The sequence below is a fragment of the Podarcis cretensis genome (assembly GCF_951804945.1).
Source record: "Podarcis cretensis genome assembly, chromosome: 11".
Classification (NCBI taxonomy): Eukaryota; Metazoa; Chordata; class Lepidosauria; order Squamata; family Lacertidae; genus Podarcis; species Podarcis cretensis.
The window spans coordinates 65,771,059-65,787,352 of NC_137180.1; the positions used below are offsets into that span (position 1 = coordinate 65,771,059).

Sequence of the window (16,294 nt, forward strand, 5' to 3'; positions counted from 1 at the left end):
TTCAACAACATTGTTTGCTGCTGAGGCCAGAGTTGTAACACTTGTAGCCAAAACATCAATTTCCCCTTGTAATTTTCCCAAGAGAACAAATGTTCTTTCCAATTCAGTCTGAAGTCTCCCATCTCCAGCCATTGTTGTAATGTCCTAAACCCCCTCTAGGGGGATTTTAGTTTGTTAATGTTTTTCAGCTCAAGTCCAATAGCCAATTTATTGTAACAGTCCTTCCTTATTCTCGACAAATTGTAGCAAGTATAACCAGCAGAAGCAACAGAAACAAAATTCTCTTTTTCCCTCTGACAGCCAATTTGACAGCTGTCAAAGTCCTCAGTACTTCATCAGCAGGCTCTCTCGCGGGACACTCCCGGGTCCGGGGGGGGGGGGTGAAACTTCAGCTCCCAAAATTAATCTTTTATCCTCCGGTAAAATTTCTTATAGTGTCAAAGCATGAGGGTTAAAGTCTTTTAGAAAGGTCCTCTCGACCTTAGATGGCAAGTTCTTTGCTTTAAATTATCTACATAGAGGGGGGGGCAGACTTCCTTTTTAACACTTCCCCGCTCGTTCCTAATTCAGAAGAGATTTTTTCTTTAAATTCCGAATTCCATATTACTCACGGGTTTTTACTTTAGGATCCAATTGTTCCAAGGAAAAAGTCAGCGCTCTCCGTCAATGGCTTGCGGCTTCACTCCGCAGGAGGAGCAGAGGACTCACAGCACCGTGCCGCACCCCGTCTCCGTTCCGAAGCCTTTAAAAAGGCTGCTTCACGGTTTGGGGGGGGCGCAAATGGTGCCCGAGTCACCAGGTTCACAGGCATCCGCGCCTGTGATTTTTAGGGGTCCCCGCGTCGTCGCCGCGGACAGGACCCGATCCTGCAGAGCCAATCCCCTCCGGAGCTCGGAGGGAATCCACCATTAAACGATGGCGCTAACCCGGAAGTCCATGGCAGCAAAGTCCTGAACCCCCCGCTGCAGCCCATTAGCCCAAGTGCCCCATGGGGGGGGCAAGCCTTCCTCAAAGCAACCGGGCACTCACCCCTCTGCAAAGGGTCCCTCGTCCTCCACCTGGGCGCCCTGGGCTCCCCCTTCAGCAGCAGGCGGTGGCTGGCGTAGCCGGCAGGCGAGATCTTCCACCCTGGCACTCCCCAGAAGCGGCGTGGCTGCCTGGGAATGGCTCCCACCATCACGGGCTGCGGCTCGAGTTCTGCCCCCTGGCCTCCTCAAAGTCCTCGCGGGCAAACAGGGCAACTCGGAAGCAGCAGCAGTGGGGCTGCGGAGAAACAAACACAGAATCATCATCATCACTAATCATTTCATGTCTATACTGCTTTATATTTTGAAGGGGGGGGGAAATCAAAGTGGTTTACAACACATTAAAACATCCAGTAAAACGGAAAAAGAAGGAACTTTTTATCACATGTGGTGGGAATGTAAGAAAGTGAAAAACTTCTGGGAAATGATATATAATGAGATGAAAAAGATGTTGAAATATACCGTATTTTTTGCTCTATAAGACACACTTTTTCCCTCCTAAATATTTTTTTTCTTTGATATATAGATGGTACATGACCCCAGTTAAACTTGCCAAAATATACCATTTGTCTGATAATAAATGCTGGAAATGTAAAGAAAGTGAAGGAACATTCTTTCACCTCTGGTGGACTTGCCCTAGAGGGAAGGCTTTCTGGGAAATGATATATAATGAGCTGAAAAAGGTATTTAAGTATACCTTCACTAAGAAACAAGAGGCCTTCCTTTTGGGTATTGTCGACCAGAAGGTGTTAAGGAAGGACCAAACATTTTTTATGTATGCAACAACAGCAGCAAGGATACTTATTGCTAAGCACTGGAAAACCCAAGAACTACCCACACTGGAAGAATGGCAGATGCAGCTCATCGACTATATGGAATTAGCCGAGATGACTGGCAGAATCCGAGACCTGGGAGAAGAGAAGGTTGAAGAAGACTGGAAGAAATTTAAGATTTATCTAAAAAAGTATTGTAATTTGGTTGAATGTTAAGAAGGATGCTAGATCATAAATAATTGACCACCATTAAATTAGATGGAATTAGGATGACAAATAGATTGAGGGAAATATAAATCATTTGGAGAATGAGCAGACCAGGTTTAAAAGAATGGGACTTAGGAATATAAAGAAGATGATAATTTGCTGGTTAAAATTTAAGAAGATGTAAATGGGAGCGGGAGATGTGAGGGAGTCCAAAGAGGTTCTGAAAATTTGTTATGATATCTATACTGTTGACTATATTTGCATTTGTATTCAAAAACTTTTAATAAATATTTATAATAAATAAATAAATAAATAAATATTTTTTTTTCTTGTTTTCCTCCTCCAAAAATTTGGTGCGTCTTGTGGTCTGGTGCGTCTTATAGAGCGAAAAATACGGTGCATTTATTAAAAAACCAGTAGCATTTTTTACTTGGCATTGTAGGGGAGGATATTAATAAGACAGGTGTGCTGGTCCCGGGGGAAAGGTACTGTGATCGTAGTCAGAGTTCACGAGATGAGAGGCGAGGTCCGAAACTGGGAGCCGGGCGGGGAACAGGAACGCTGGGAGGTCAGAAGCTGGGAGCCGGGCGGGAACAGGAGCGCTGGAAGATCAGAAGCAGGAGGCCAGGCAGGGAACAGGAACACTGGAAGGTCTGAAGCCAACAACGACGTTGCTCCCGCAACCTGGGACCGGGGTGACTGGCCATTATCAACCTCTGGGCGGTCCCGGCCCCCAGGAGCCCCGCCTCCTCTGGCCTTAAGGCGAGCGCTCCTCCTGGGAGCAACCAGTTCCCTTCGCCTCTCTGCCCTAAGCCTCTGTAGTTCAGGAGAGGCCGAAGGGTTACTGGGCTCCGGAGGAGGTTCACCTGTAGCCACTGAGTCCTCAAGCACCTCTGGGGCCAGAAGGGTTTCACCTGGTGCCTGCTCTTGAGGATCTGACACAGGTGCAGGCTCCTCAGAATCTAGGCCTTGCCCCAGTTCAGCCGGTCCTGGAGGCGGGGACTCCTGTGCAGGCTGGGATTCCTCTGGTTCAGCCTCTGAATCGGAATCCCAGGCCATCACACCAGGATAATAAACTGTTTTTATATGCAATAATGGCAGCAAGAGTACTATTGGCACAAAAATGGAAGCAAGAAGAATTGCCAACTAAAGAATAATGGCAAATGAAATTAATGGACTATGCAGAATTAGATAAATTAACAGGAAGGATTCGAAACCTGCAGGATCAGAGATTCTTAGAAGATTGGAGTAAATATTTGAACTATTTGAAAAGCAATTGTAATAAACAGATTACAATAGTAGGACTGCAAGAAGTTCTGTGAGGTGGATTATATGAAATATTGCAAGGAAGACTGTGAAGAGATTAAAAGTAATAAAGAAATTAAGAAATGCAGAATAAGTGTTAAAGAACGGAAAATCTTCAGAGGTTGTTGACGGAAGTCTAAAATATTGTATAAGATAAGAAATATTAAATGACTGTTGGAAATGATACGTTGAAAATTAATAAAAATGTTTGTATGTGTGTGTGTGTGTGTGTGTGTACACACACACACACAGAGAGAGAGACATATATAAAACATCCAGTAAAACGATCCAGAAGAAAACAAATTCAAACTTCAAGGAAAATATTTCAGATGCTTCTCTAAGGGACATTTTGCTTCCCCCTATTTATTTCCCTACTTAATTGACAGAGCTGCCCCACAGCAGAAGACTCCAGGAAGCCAGAGGGTCAGACTACGACCAGTCCTTCACGACCTTGCAGTCGGTCGAAGCCTCTTCACCTGCCTTGCAGAGACGTTGTAGAGATTAACTGAGGAGGGGGCGAACCATGGACCCCTTGTAGAAAAAGGTGGGTCATATATGCAACCAGTAAGCTCTTTTGCTGACCTGCCTAAGAAAGCTGGAGAGGCCAGCCAGGTGGAGATGTCAGTCACAAGCCTGGCATCCAGAGGTCTCCACATGGTTGCAATTGGACCTGCACCAGGTGCGAAACATGCCTGCTGCCTGGGGAATTCTAGCACTGCTTAGGACTGTAAGCTTGTCTCTTCTAGGAGGCCAGGGTGGCTACCCCTGTTGCCCCCCAGGCGCTGTTGAATGACACCTGCCACTGGCTGACTGCTGCGGTGCGTGGAAGCGCCATGGGTCCCCAGTCCCTGCTCAGTGGGAAGCTCAGCAGAGACTCGCCCTGCAAGGCGGCATCATGCTGCAACCGCAGGCCGTTCTCTCGCTCACTCACCAAACTCTCGCTCACATGGCCCTTAACTGTAAAATGTATGAGGATCTCCGCCAACAATTTCTAGACCATCTATGTATTCCAACATGGAAAACAGAGACGGAGGTTATGCGCTTCTTATTACAGGGGAGAGACCAGGAGCTCACCAAGACAGTAGCTAAGTTCCTCTATTTGATTTTTTGTCGGATCCTGCCCTTGCTGGAAACCCTCAGAGATGAGGCAGATTGCTCGCCCCTTCTGCCCTTTGATGGGTGACTGTGCTGTTGGGGTGATGACGAGATCGCATGGGCCTATCTATTCTGAATGTATTCTGAATGTTCTTATGCGATGCCAATAAAGGTTACTTGACTTGCTAACTCACCAGTTCCACAGGACCTTTCAAACGAAGAGCAGCAGTGGCAGCAGGGGCCTTCTCCCATGGCACTCCACCAGCGGCAGAGACCCCAGAAGCCCTTGATTCTGGCAGAGCACCTTCTTCAAGACCTGGGAGAAGCACACAGAGGACCAGGTGAGAGATGCACTCGTTGCCACGTGGCCCCTCAAAGGGCACAAAAATAATGCTTAATTATGCAGTCATCCAATTCCCTCAAGTACCAAATAATATTAGTTAAGGTGGGAGACACCTGACTTGCCAGTACATTGGTCCCTTGGCTCTCAAACTTAATCCATTCTAGAAGTCTGTTCCAAAACCAAAGCATTCCAAAACCAAAGCACTCTTTCCCATAGAAAGTAATGCAAAATGGATTAATCCATTCCAGAGTTTTAAAAACAACCCCCCAAAACAGCAATTTACGACGAATTTCACTTTCTAACAAGACCACTGATCCATAAAACGAAAGCAATAAACCATGTACAGCCATGCTTCAGGTTGCGTTTTTTCAGGTTACGGATGCTCTGAAACCCGGAAGTACCAGAACGGGTTACTTCTGGGTTTCAGAGGTCGCACATACGCAGGAGAGCTGAACTGCAACTCGCGCATGCACAGATGCGCCGCTGTGGGTTGCGAACGCTGCGGATTGTGAACTTGCATCCCACACGGATCATGTTTGCAACCCGAGCGTCCACTGTACTGCAGTCACACAATCAATCAGTAGCCGAACTGGGTTCCACACTGTCACAAAAACAGTGTGAAAAAGAGTCACAGTGTGAAAAAGAGTCACAAAAACGTAAAATATTAAAAACAGACAGACCTCAGTGTAACACTCAAAACGGAAGTGTGGAACTCAAATTGGAAGCGTAACATTCAAAACTGAGCATGTTCGGCTTCTGAAAAAAGTTTGCAAACTCACTTCTGGGTTTGCAGTGTTTGGGTTCCAAGTTGTTTGAGTACCAAGGCGTTTGAGAACCAAGGTACCGCTGTAGTACATGTGAGAAGGATCTTGGGGTCTTAGTGAAATGTGAGTCCACAATGTGATGCAGCAGCAAAAAGAGCTAATACTATTCTAGGCTGCATCGACAGAAGTCTAGTGTCCAGACCAAGGGAAGTTATAGGGCCGTTCTATTCTGCCTTGGTCAGACCACACCTGGAATACTGTGTTCGGTTCTGGGCACCACAATTTAGGAAGGATATTGAGAAGCTGGGAGGTGTGCAGGAGAGAGGGGGCAACCAAGATGATCAAGGGGTCTAGAAGCCAAACCTGATGAGGAACAGTTGAAAGAGCCGGGTATGTTTATCCTGGAAAAGAGGAGACTGAGAGGAGCCAGCGAACAGGCCCAGGTGCATCCCACAGGCTGGGCCACTGGCTGAGCCAAACCTGCTCCCCCCGCAAGCAAGGGCCAAGCAGGAGATAGAGGGAGAAAGAGGGGGCAGGGGCGTGGGAGCCACGAGCCCCACCACCGACCGCAGAGGGAAAGCAGGAGGCCTAGCGCCCCAAGGAGGAGCGAGTGGAAAAAGAATCTGTGCAATTCCAGGGGCTTGTGCAACACTTGGCAATAAGAGGGGGAGAGATGCTAGTGAGGCCACTTTCCCGGGCTCTGCTTTCCTTGCACGGCAGGTTTAGGTGCTGCCCTGTTCCTTCTGTGGCATCTGCCCTCCCAGCAGCCCTTTCTCTACCCCCATCGTTCAGCCTGGACACAGAGGTCGTCCTCCTCCGAGGGCCTTCTGGTGGTTCCCTCCCTGCGAGAAGTGAGCTTGCAGGGAACCAGACAGAGGGCCTTCTCGGTGGTGGCACCCGCTCTGTGGAACTCCCTCCCACCAGATGTCAAGGCAATAAACAACTATTTTACTTTTAAAAGACACCTGAAGGCGGCCCTGTTTAGGGATCTTTTTAATGTCTGACGCTGCATTGTTTTTAATATTCGGTTGGAAGCTGCCCAGAGTGGCTGGGGAAACCCAGCCAGATGGGCAGGGTATAAATAATAAACTATTATTATTATTATGAGCACAATGAAGCAGCAGGTTGGGGCGGCATCCCTTGAAGTATCTGAACTGGAAGAGCCGTGCCAGCCTCATGAGAGAAAGGAAGGAGGAACTGGTGGGACTCCTCGCCTCAAGATGAAGCAGGCAGACCTGAAGGAGGAGGAGGAGGAGGAGGAGGAGGAGGAGGAGGAGGAGGAGAGAACTGGAGAAGCAGGACTACAGACGCCCCCAGGTTCCTCTAGCTGAGCAGGGATGGGTCAAAGTCCCGTGGGCAAGAGGCAGTGATGGGGCCCTGCCACCCACAATTCCCATTCCCCCCCCACTGCATTTGGCATGGGGGGAGAGGGGGCAGAAGAGGCCCGGGGGGGGGCCGGGCTTGGCAGACCTCTCCTGGAGCCTTCTGCAAGCTCCAAATAGGGGCAGTGAGGCAGGAGAGAGGCTGCTGCCGCCGGCTCAGCGAGAACAGAATCCTTTCACAGGAGCTGAGGAGGATGCTGGAATCCCAAGGAAGAATGTAAAGCAGGGAGCAGAAAGAAGCCCAGGGCCCCGAACCAAGCAAGGGGACTTCCAGAACGGATTCTGTTCGATTTCCAAGGTACGACTGTATTTAAGGGGGGTTGGAATTACAAGCGCGAAACCAGAGACGGGGAGGAAGCAGGTGCATGGACAGGAAATGGCCCCCAAAGGCCAGTGCTGGAGCCACATGGGCAAAACCAAAGCAAAAGGAAGTGTCACAAGTGCAGAGCCCACGAGGGTGGTCCAGAAGTGCCCCCCCTTCCTCATGCCTCTCTGGGCTGTAAGTCCCCAGGCAGACTCCAGGAGACCCCAGCCCTGCTCCCCTACGTGGGGGAGAGGCCATGCCATTCATCTCAAGGGACCGCAGGCCAGGCGGTCCAATACAGCCTTTGCCAACCAGTTGCTCGCCAGACGGGTTGGACTAGATGATCCTCAGGGTCCCCTGCAACTCTAGAAAAATCTATGATTCTATGTTTTGCATCACGGGAGTCCAGACCAACGGCAGGGCGCCAAGTTGGCAAAGGCTGATTCCAACAGACCCCTGCCTCTGGGGTGGGGCTGCCCCCCATCCTGATCTTCCCTCAGCTCCCCCCACAGATCCACCTGCACATCTAGTCAGTGCTAGAGAGCTCGAGCAAGCGAGCCAAGCCGCTTCCCGAGGGGAAGGCAGTCCTCACCCAGAGACCCACCAAGAGCCGGAGAGGGAGGCCTCTGCCCACGTTGGCACAAGTGCCAGGCAGCTAAAGGCCCAAAGTTGTGGGTTATGCAAAGGGAGTTCCCAGGGTCCTTCCTGGGTCTGGCTCTGCTTGCTGCCCCCCTCCCAAATCACCTCCCCTGGACAGACACCCCCTCCCTCCCCATTCAGTCAGCTGTCACCATGGTGGTGGCTGAGCCAGCCAATGGGAGCACAGTATGTAAATCAGCCAAGAAAGCCAAACAACAAAAGGGGGGGCAGGGGGGGTCTCCTGCCAGTGCCTTCCTCCAGCCCTGCTGCCCCTGGAGACGCCACCGGGACAAGCCCAAATAGCCAGTGCCAGGGTGCCAACAGGGAACAACTGATGGCTCCACCCCACCTTCCTCTCTGAGGAGCTGGTTGTCATTTAATCCCCACAACAACCCTGTGAGGGACGCCAGGCTGAGAGGCAGAGCGACTGGCGCCCAAGCTCACCCAGGGAGCTACAGGGCCGAGTGGGGATTTGAGCCCTGCACTCCGCAGCCAACGCTCTAACCACTACACCGCAGGGCCTCTCAAGCAGTCTCTTCAAGCAGCCAGGGGGAGACTCACAGCCAGGCCTGGAATCCCTCTCCCCTCTCCCTGGATCAACAAGACAGGTCTTTCCCCTTCCCCAGCTATGGCTGGGGGGAATACAGAATGGTAGAGTTGGAAGGGACCCCTAAGGGTCATCCAGTCCAACCCCCCGAAAAGCAGGAGCCACAGCTAAAGCGTCTCTGGCAGATACCGTTACGTTCCCTCGAGCTGCAGCACCCATTTCAGTCACACTTAAGCAAAGCTTGTTCTCTGCCCCTTTCTCTCTCTGTCACACACAGAGCAGAGACACAGCTCCCCTGGCTGCTTCTGACAGATAAGCCCCAGGAACAGCTGTGGGTCGCTTCTCTGCCCCACAGCCATGCCCTTCTCTGCCACCCATGCTGGCACACAGAGAGGTGCCCATACAGCCTCCCTCCGCTGCCCAGTCTCCTATAATATGGAAGGTGTCTCATTACTTGCCAGTCGATGTTGCATTTTATGGGCAAAGGGCTTGACAGGCTCAGCCCTGTGAGCTTCCACAACAGCCCTGCAAGGCAGGCTGCTGCTGCTGCTGCTATTCCCACGTTGCAGATGAGGAAGAGAAATGGAGCATCTGAACTCGCTCCAAGCCCGTCCCTCCAGCCTTTGATCCAGGACACCCACACACCCGGCGGCGAGCTCCAGGAAAGGACAGCGCCAAGCTAAGAACCGGCTGGTGTCAAGCCTGGGCAAACTTACCCCAGGAAATGGAGGCGAGGGAGTTGGCGAGGGGGGAACAGGTGCCAGCGAGGCGGCAGGGAGGGGCCCAGGATGGCTTTGCAAGGCCTGGAGGAGCCTCACTGACACAGGGAAGCCAGAGTTTCCCTAACAGCCCCAACAACATGAAATGTGTAATGCACAACTCAGTTTGCAATTGTCATGCAGAGAAAGAGCGCTGCTTGGGGCGTTTCTACAAAGTGAAAGGAAGGTTGCGGACATTTTTCTTGGTTTTTACTCAATCTATACTGACAAAGGGACCAGCCAGGGTGAGAGGCGAAGGCAGCCACAGGCCCCAACCCACAGGACACTCTGCATTTTCATTTTCATCCTTTGGCAGCTGCCAAATTGGGGTGGGGGACCACAAACACCTGAGAATAAAATTCTGGCAAACAAAGAATCAGTTTATATTATTTTAAATTCCCACTCAGCCGTAAAACTTGCTTGGCGGCTACTGTATTGTCTCTCGGATGGATTTACTTCACAGTAAATTTACTTCTGCTGCAAAGATAGGATGGGTGGGGACAATATAGATCACCCTGGAATCGATTTTAAAAATAACAGAGCATTTTGCCTGGGCTTAGGAAGTTTGGAGTTCTCAACCTTATCATGCAGAAGCAGACAAAACATGTTTGTAGAGCGGGGGGGGGGGCGCCTCTGGAAGGAGCAGCCTCTGGAGTGACTCCATTACACAGCAATTAACCATTTCACTGGTGATTATTCCGCTGAAAGAGCAAATCTGTTCCAGAGTTTTATTTTTCGCCCACTCCCAATCTTTGCATATTGGGCATAAGAACATAAGAGGCTTCTGGATGAGGCCCATCTAGCCCAGTATCCTGTTCTCACAGATGAGGCCAAGGAAACACCTCTTCTGGGATGTGAAGACGCTGTCAGCATCTCCTGCTCAGGATTCTCAGCAACTTGCATTGAGAGCCCAAAGGCAGGAAGGGAGCAGAGGTGCTTGGGTACAAGAGAGCCCACCTTGCTTCATCCTGGGCCAGACTGAGAAGGGAAGGTGGCCAGGCCATCAGCCGCAGAAGACAAACTGCACCCAAATCTGCAAGCTGCTTCCCAACACATGAGGGGAGCAGCCAAGAACAAACTTCTCAAAGCAGCCAACAACCCATAACTGCATCTTGCAAACTGCTTCGATTTTTTAAAAAACGAAAAAGCGGCATATAAATATTTTTATAAATACAATAAATATATCAACTGAGCAAAGGGGAGGAGCTTGAGCACCCTGGATTCAGAGAGGAACTCTGCGCTCCAGAACAAAATCCAGAAAAGCACAGTGGCTGCAGAAACCTTTGGACCCCATTGACACGCTGTGCTGATCGCTGAGAAGGCAGCTGTCCCTACGAAGGAGCCGAGGCCTTTCCTGGGAAAGTGGACAGGGAAAAGCTTCTCATGGGCAGCCTTGGAAGATGCAGGACAGAGAACAGAAAGTTCTTCTTCTTCATGTAGAGCATAGCTAAGCTGTGGAACTCAGCGCAGAGTTAAAGTGTGGCCTTTGAAAAGGACCAGACAAAGGCATGGAGATGAGGGCTATTGGAAGATGATTTGCTCTGCTCTGCCTTCATGCCTCTGAATCCCAGTTTCTGGAAAACACAGTAGCAGAGAGTTGCTGTTGCAACAGGGGCTTCCCATGGGGGCACCTGGCTGGTCATTGTGGGAACAGGAGGCTGGACTAGGTGAGCCCCCTTTGCCTGGTCCAGGGCGGGGCCTGACTGACTCCAGCTGCAGGAGCTGAGGCTGCAGAAGAGGCCAGAGACCGGCTCAGCTGTGAGCCCAGCAACACCTGCTCCCTAGCCTGGAAGCAACTTTCAAAATGTGCCAGGCGCCATGTGCATTTTGCATCTGGCTATCGGCCACTTGTGGTGAAAATGCCCAGGGGCCAGGATGGCACCTGACGTCTCCCCCATCTGGAGGCGCATCCCTGGGGATCCTTGAATCTTGTCTGTTCTCACCCACTAGCAACACATCCTGTGCGATTCCATCTGCTATATTTTATCTGCAGAATCAAAATGAATGTCAGGAACCCAAAAGCCACATTGAAAAACACAACTTTCGAGCCGTCTGTCCCCAAAATAGAAAACTAGGCATTCCGTTTTGGTGACTGTAACCCTGGTTTAAGAAGTCATTTGGCGCCTGGCTTATAGATCCGAGCTTCTAACGCTGCCTGGAAGCGCAGGGCCTGGACTGACTCCAACTGCGAAAGCTGCTGAGCAGACTCTTAGGCTGGGGAGTTATTTGGGGTTAGTTGTTGGGGGCGGGCTGTTGCTGGGTGGTGTGTTGTTGTTTTTTCGTATATTTATTTTAGTTCTTCTTGTGATTTATGTGGAAACTGCTCACTCTGGTTATGCATTTTTTAAAAGGTTTTTTCATTGTTTATGACTACTTTAGCAGTTCTGCATTTTTCTCATGCTGGAAGCCGCCTTGAACATGGCTTGAAATGTGGAAAGGCGGCGTGCAAATAAAATTACGCCTCTTTGTAGTACACCCACACACCCCGCGCATGATCACTGCCAGAGGGGAGTGCGGTCATGAGATCCCACCGCCTGCAGGCCGAGGGAGAAGTCGGGGCGAGGGGAACCACGGCGGTGAAGCAGCTTCCTGTCTCCACTTCTCAGCTGGGCCTCCTTGCTGACTCAAGAGCTGCCCGCCTCAGCCCCAGAGGACGCCTCTCTCCCGGCTGACTCACCTACTGCTGGGCTGCCACCAGAAATGCCACAGCTTCTTTGTGGCATCCAGCCAGCAAGGGCCCCGCCACAGCTTCCAGAACCAGCACCAGGGGTGGAAGGGAGGCTGGCACTGCTGAAGCAGCTGGCCCCGAGGCCTGGAGCCCCGCCAGACAAGAGGGCAAGGCTGGGCGATAAGGACACCTTCCAGCTGGCGCAAAGGAAGCCTGCCTGCTTGCCCTACCAGCTCGGCTGCTTCAGATGCCCCCTGGCAGCCTCACCTGCCACGCAGGCCCCACACCCTCCTCTGGGCAGCCCAGCTGGGGAGCAGGGAGGAGGAGGAGGAGGGCAACGAGGTCCCTGCGAGCTGAGCCTGGGGGTTGAAAGGGGGCAAGAGGAGAGGAATTGCCAGGCAGGCCAGAGGCATTCCCAGCTGAGAGCTCCGGCCCAGACCTTTGCCAGGGTTGCACGGAGGCCCAAGAGGCCAGGAAGCCACTCTAGGGCTTGGCAGAGGAAAGAATCTGCCTGGCCACAATGCTACCCACCACAAGCTTCCTTAACAAACACCCATCCCGCTGCATCCTAAATTTATGCTGCTGTCACAGAATGCTAAACATCCAAGGGCCTGGTTATAGAGAAGCGTTTTCGCCTGGCTCCTAAAGATATGTAATGAAGGTGCCAGGCAAGGCTCTCGGGGAAGACCATTGCACAAACGGGGAGCCACCACAGAAAAGACCCCTCCTTGTGTCCCTGCCCTCTGGACTTCTTGCAGCACAGCACTATAGAAAAACAACACGGAAAAGGTCCCAGCCCCAGAGAGCCTGCAAAATGAGATCAAAAAGGGGAGGGGAAAGAAAAGGAAGGAAGCGGCTCAGCTAACACAGGATGATGCTGAGCAATCCTCAAAACCCAGAAAGCCTATGGCTTCCTGAATTGGGTCCCTTGATTCTATGACCCTCACAGTCCCCTCTGAAGCCCTCCCTTGCTCCCATTCAGCCCTCCCCATTTCCTGATATTTCAGAATGTAAGTTCTTTGGGGCAGAGACCTTCCTGCTTCTGCCACTGGGTAAAGGCCCCGCACCAACATATGCTGCTACTGCCAGCCCAGACAGACCCTGGGACCAAACGTCCAACACCAGCCACAAGCACAGCTGCCCCCCAGCCCCGCCCACCCTGGCAACAAAGGGGGCTGAGACAGCTCAGGAACCTGGAGCAATGAGTCACACCTGGGTGGCTGCTTTTGGGAAGCTGGTGCTGGCACCTGGCTTGTGAGCAAACACTTGTCTCATCCCATCCAGGAGGGAATGGGCAGGACTGGGTCACACCTGGGCAGAGGCTGTGCCAACCCGAAACCTGCGCAGGATCTGAGCAGCAGAGCCGCCCCCTGCCAGACCCGGTTCTGCAACCTTGGCAGGCGGGAGGGGGGGCAGAGAGCAGGAGATTGGAGACAAAAGGGGTGCCTGCCCCCCCAAATCAAGACTCTCAGTGGGGTAGCCACAGGAAGGGGGGAGCACTGCCCTGAGATCTACGGGTATAGGGCAGTATACAAATTTAATAAACAATTATTAATAATAATAACCCAGCTTGAGTGGCTGAAAAGCACCCACAGCTGCGGCACAGCCTCCTTCCAGAGCCCCCACTGCACCAACCCTTATGGGGGGGTAGTCCATTTACAACCCCCCTCAACCTTCCCCATAAAACGACCGAGGCGCGCTTGCAGCCCTTCCCATGGGTGGTGGTGGAGAAGCAACAGTCTGCAAGTCCAGCTCAAAGCCCCCGATCTCGCGTGCGCCCCCTCCCCAAAAACCCTGCCAGATCTCCCCCATCTAGGGAGGCGGCTCCGGTAGCCCCCCCCCCCCAGACACAGAGCCATGCAAGGGGGGGGGGATGCAGTGACACGGAACCATACAAAGGACAGCGCCCCCCCCCCGTGCCATGTCGACGCTCGTCGGGGGAGGAGAGGGAGCCCCCCTCCCACGAAGGCAGCCCTGGGAAGCCCCCTCCCCGCCCGCCCTCCGCGGATACAAAGGCTGCGTCCCTGCTGGGGGGCGTCTTCCCAGGATCCCCCTTTGGGGGGCTGGGACGGGGCGGGGGGAGAAGCCCCTCGGGGCGGGCGGCCCGCGCTCACCTGGCAGCCCCCTCGGGGCGAGCCTGCTCCTGGTCCCGGCCTGGGGCAGCGGCAGCAGCAGCAGCAGAAGCAGCAGCAGCCCCCCTGCAAGGGGTGACGACCCGGGAGCCCCCGGCCGCCGGCCTCCCGCCTGACTCACCGCCGGGCTCCATTTCCTACCAGCTGCTCAGCCGCGCCCCGCCCCCGGCGCCCCATTGGACGGCCCGCCTGCCTCTCAGCCCCGGCCCCGCCCCCGGACCAAAGCCCCGCCCCCTCTGCCGCCCCCCCCCCTCCAGTCCGCGCAGCCCCGACGGGCGCGATCCCTGGCAATGCGCCGCCCGCGGATGCGCAAGAGCCGGGCGCACGAGCCCCTCCGCGCCGCCCTGGCTCGCCCTCCCTCCCTCCGCCGGGCGCAGCTTCTGGGCGCAGGGGCGCCGCCCGACGGGGAGATCCCGGCGGAGGAAGGAGACGTGGCGGCGGCCGAGGGATCCCCGCGCAGAGGCGAGAGGGATCCCTCGGCGGCGGGGAAGGAGCGCGCCGCTGCTCCGCCGCAGGAGACGCTCCCTCGGGGCGCAGAGCGCCGGGCGCACCGCGGAGAGGATCCGCCAGGGAGAGGATCCTTTTTTTTGGGGGGGGGACGCCCCATGTTAGCCAAGATTTCCACAGGGCGGCCCAGGCTGGCCGCTTTCCAGAAACACAGGGCGGGGAGTGGGTGGGAGTTGCGTTTTGGGGAAGGTTTTTTATGCGCCCTTCTGCGCCCTCTGAAAGGTCGGCTCTTCTCGCGCTTCTGGGGTAGCCTCAGAAACGTGGGTGGCAGTCGACAGAGTTTTACACAGAGGAGACCCACTGAACTCAATGGATGGCTCAGTTGAGCCAACAGTGTGACGCGGCAGCTAAAAAAGCCAATGCAATTCTGGGCTGCATCAATAGGAGTATTGCATCTAGATCAAGGGAAGTAATAGTGCCACTGTATTCTGCTCTGGTCAGACCTCACCTGGAGTACTGTGTCCAGTTCTGGGCACCACAGTTCAAGAAGGACACTGACAAACTGGAACGTGTCCAGAGGAGGGCAACCAAAATGGTCAAAGGCCTGGAAACGATGCCTTATGAGGAACGGCTAAGGGAGCTGGGCATGTTTAGCCTGGAGAAGAGGAGGTTAAGGGGTGATATAATAGCCATGTTCAAATATATAAAAGGATGTCACATAGAGGAGGGAGAAAGGTTGTTTTCTGCTGCTCCAGAGAAGCGGACACGGAGCAATGGATCCAAACTACAAGAAAAAAGATTCCACCTAAACATTAGGAAGAACTTCCTGACAGTAAGAGCTGTTTGACAGTGGAATTTGCTGCCAAGGAGTGTGGTGGAGTCTCCTTCTTTGGAGGTCTTTAAGCAGAGGCTTGATGGGACGCAGGTGGCGCTGTGGGTTAAAGCCTCAGCGTCTAGGGCTTGCCGATCGAAAGGTCGGCGGTTCGAATCCCTGCGGCGGGGTGCGCTCCCGCTGCTCGGTCCCAGCGCCTGCCAACCTAGCAGTTCGAAAGCACCTCTGGGTGCAAGTAGATAAATAGGGACCGCTTACCAGCGGGAAGGTAAATGGCGTTTCCGTGTGCGGCTCTGGCTCGCCAGAGCAGCAATGTCACGCTGGCCACGTGACCCGGAAGTGTCTCCGGACAGCGCTGGCCCCTGGCCTCTTAAGTGAGATGGGCGCACAACCCCAGAGTCTGTCAAGACTGGCCCGTACGGGCAGGGGTACCTTTACCTTTACCTTTAAGCAGAGGCTTGACAACCATATGTCAGGAGTGCTCTGATGGTGTTTCCTGCTTGGCAGGGGGTTGGACTCGATGGCCCTTGTGGTCTCTTCCAACTCTATGATTCTATGATTCTATGGTAGAGCATGGGGCTCTTAACGTCACGGGTTCGAGCTCCACGTTGGGCAAAAGATTCCTGCACTGCAGCGGGTTGGGCTAGATGACCCTTAGGGTCCCTTCCAACTCTCCAATTCTAAGATTTAATTTCGGTTGGTTCTACTCTGAGTAAAGCTTCATTGGAACACCATCCCTGTGCCTTTTAACTTGGCAGGAGAGAGAGAGTGTCTGGGGAGCCTGGATCCAAGTGGAGAGCTGCAGTGCAGGTGCAGAGAATGCAGAAGGCCCCAAGTTCAGTTCCCAGTGGCATCGCCTGGCCTCCCCAAGGGAGGCTTGTCCTCCTACCTGGAGAGCTGCTGCCAGTCCGTGCAGGCAACACCCAGCTGCATGAACCTCCAGGCTGACTTCAGTGCAGGAGGCATCATTCCACAAGGGGCAACATGTGTTTTAATACCAGATAAGCCTGGCTGGCCATTGCCTGTAGTGATTGTCCTTTATAGGTTGCCTTGCTTGTTACTGATACAATTTT

General features: G+C 53.2%; 1 protein-coding gene across 2 annotated transcripts in view; it reads right to left on the bottom strand.

Annotated features, from left to right (window-relative positions):
• The window catches only part of ATOSB (atos homolog B), a 38,283-nt gene that overhangs the window by 14,860 nt on the left and 7,129 nt on the right, over positions 1–16,294 (bottom strand). The window contains exons 1-3 of one of the 2 annotated variants that reach the window (XM_079994905.1): positions 13,925–14,094; positions 4,600–4,721; positions 1,030–1,263 (exon numbers count right to left, since the gene is read on the bottom strand). The gene's annotated coding sequence lies outside the window, so the exon portion shown is untranslated. Of the gene's footprint in view, positions 1–1,029; positions 1,264–4,599; positions 4,722–13,924; positions 14,095–16,294 lie in introns of those variants that run through there. The other variant, XM_079994906.1, reaches the window with a different exon arrangement.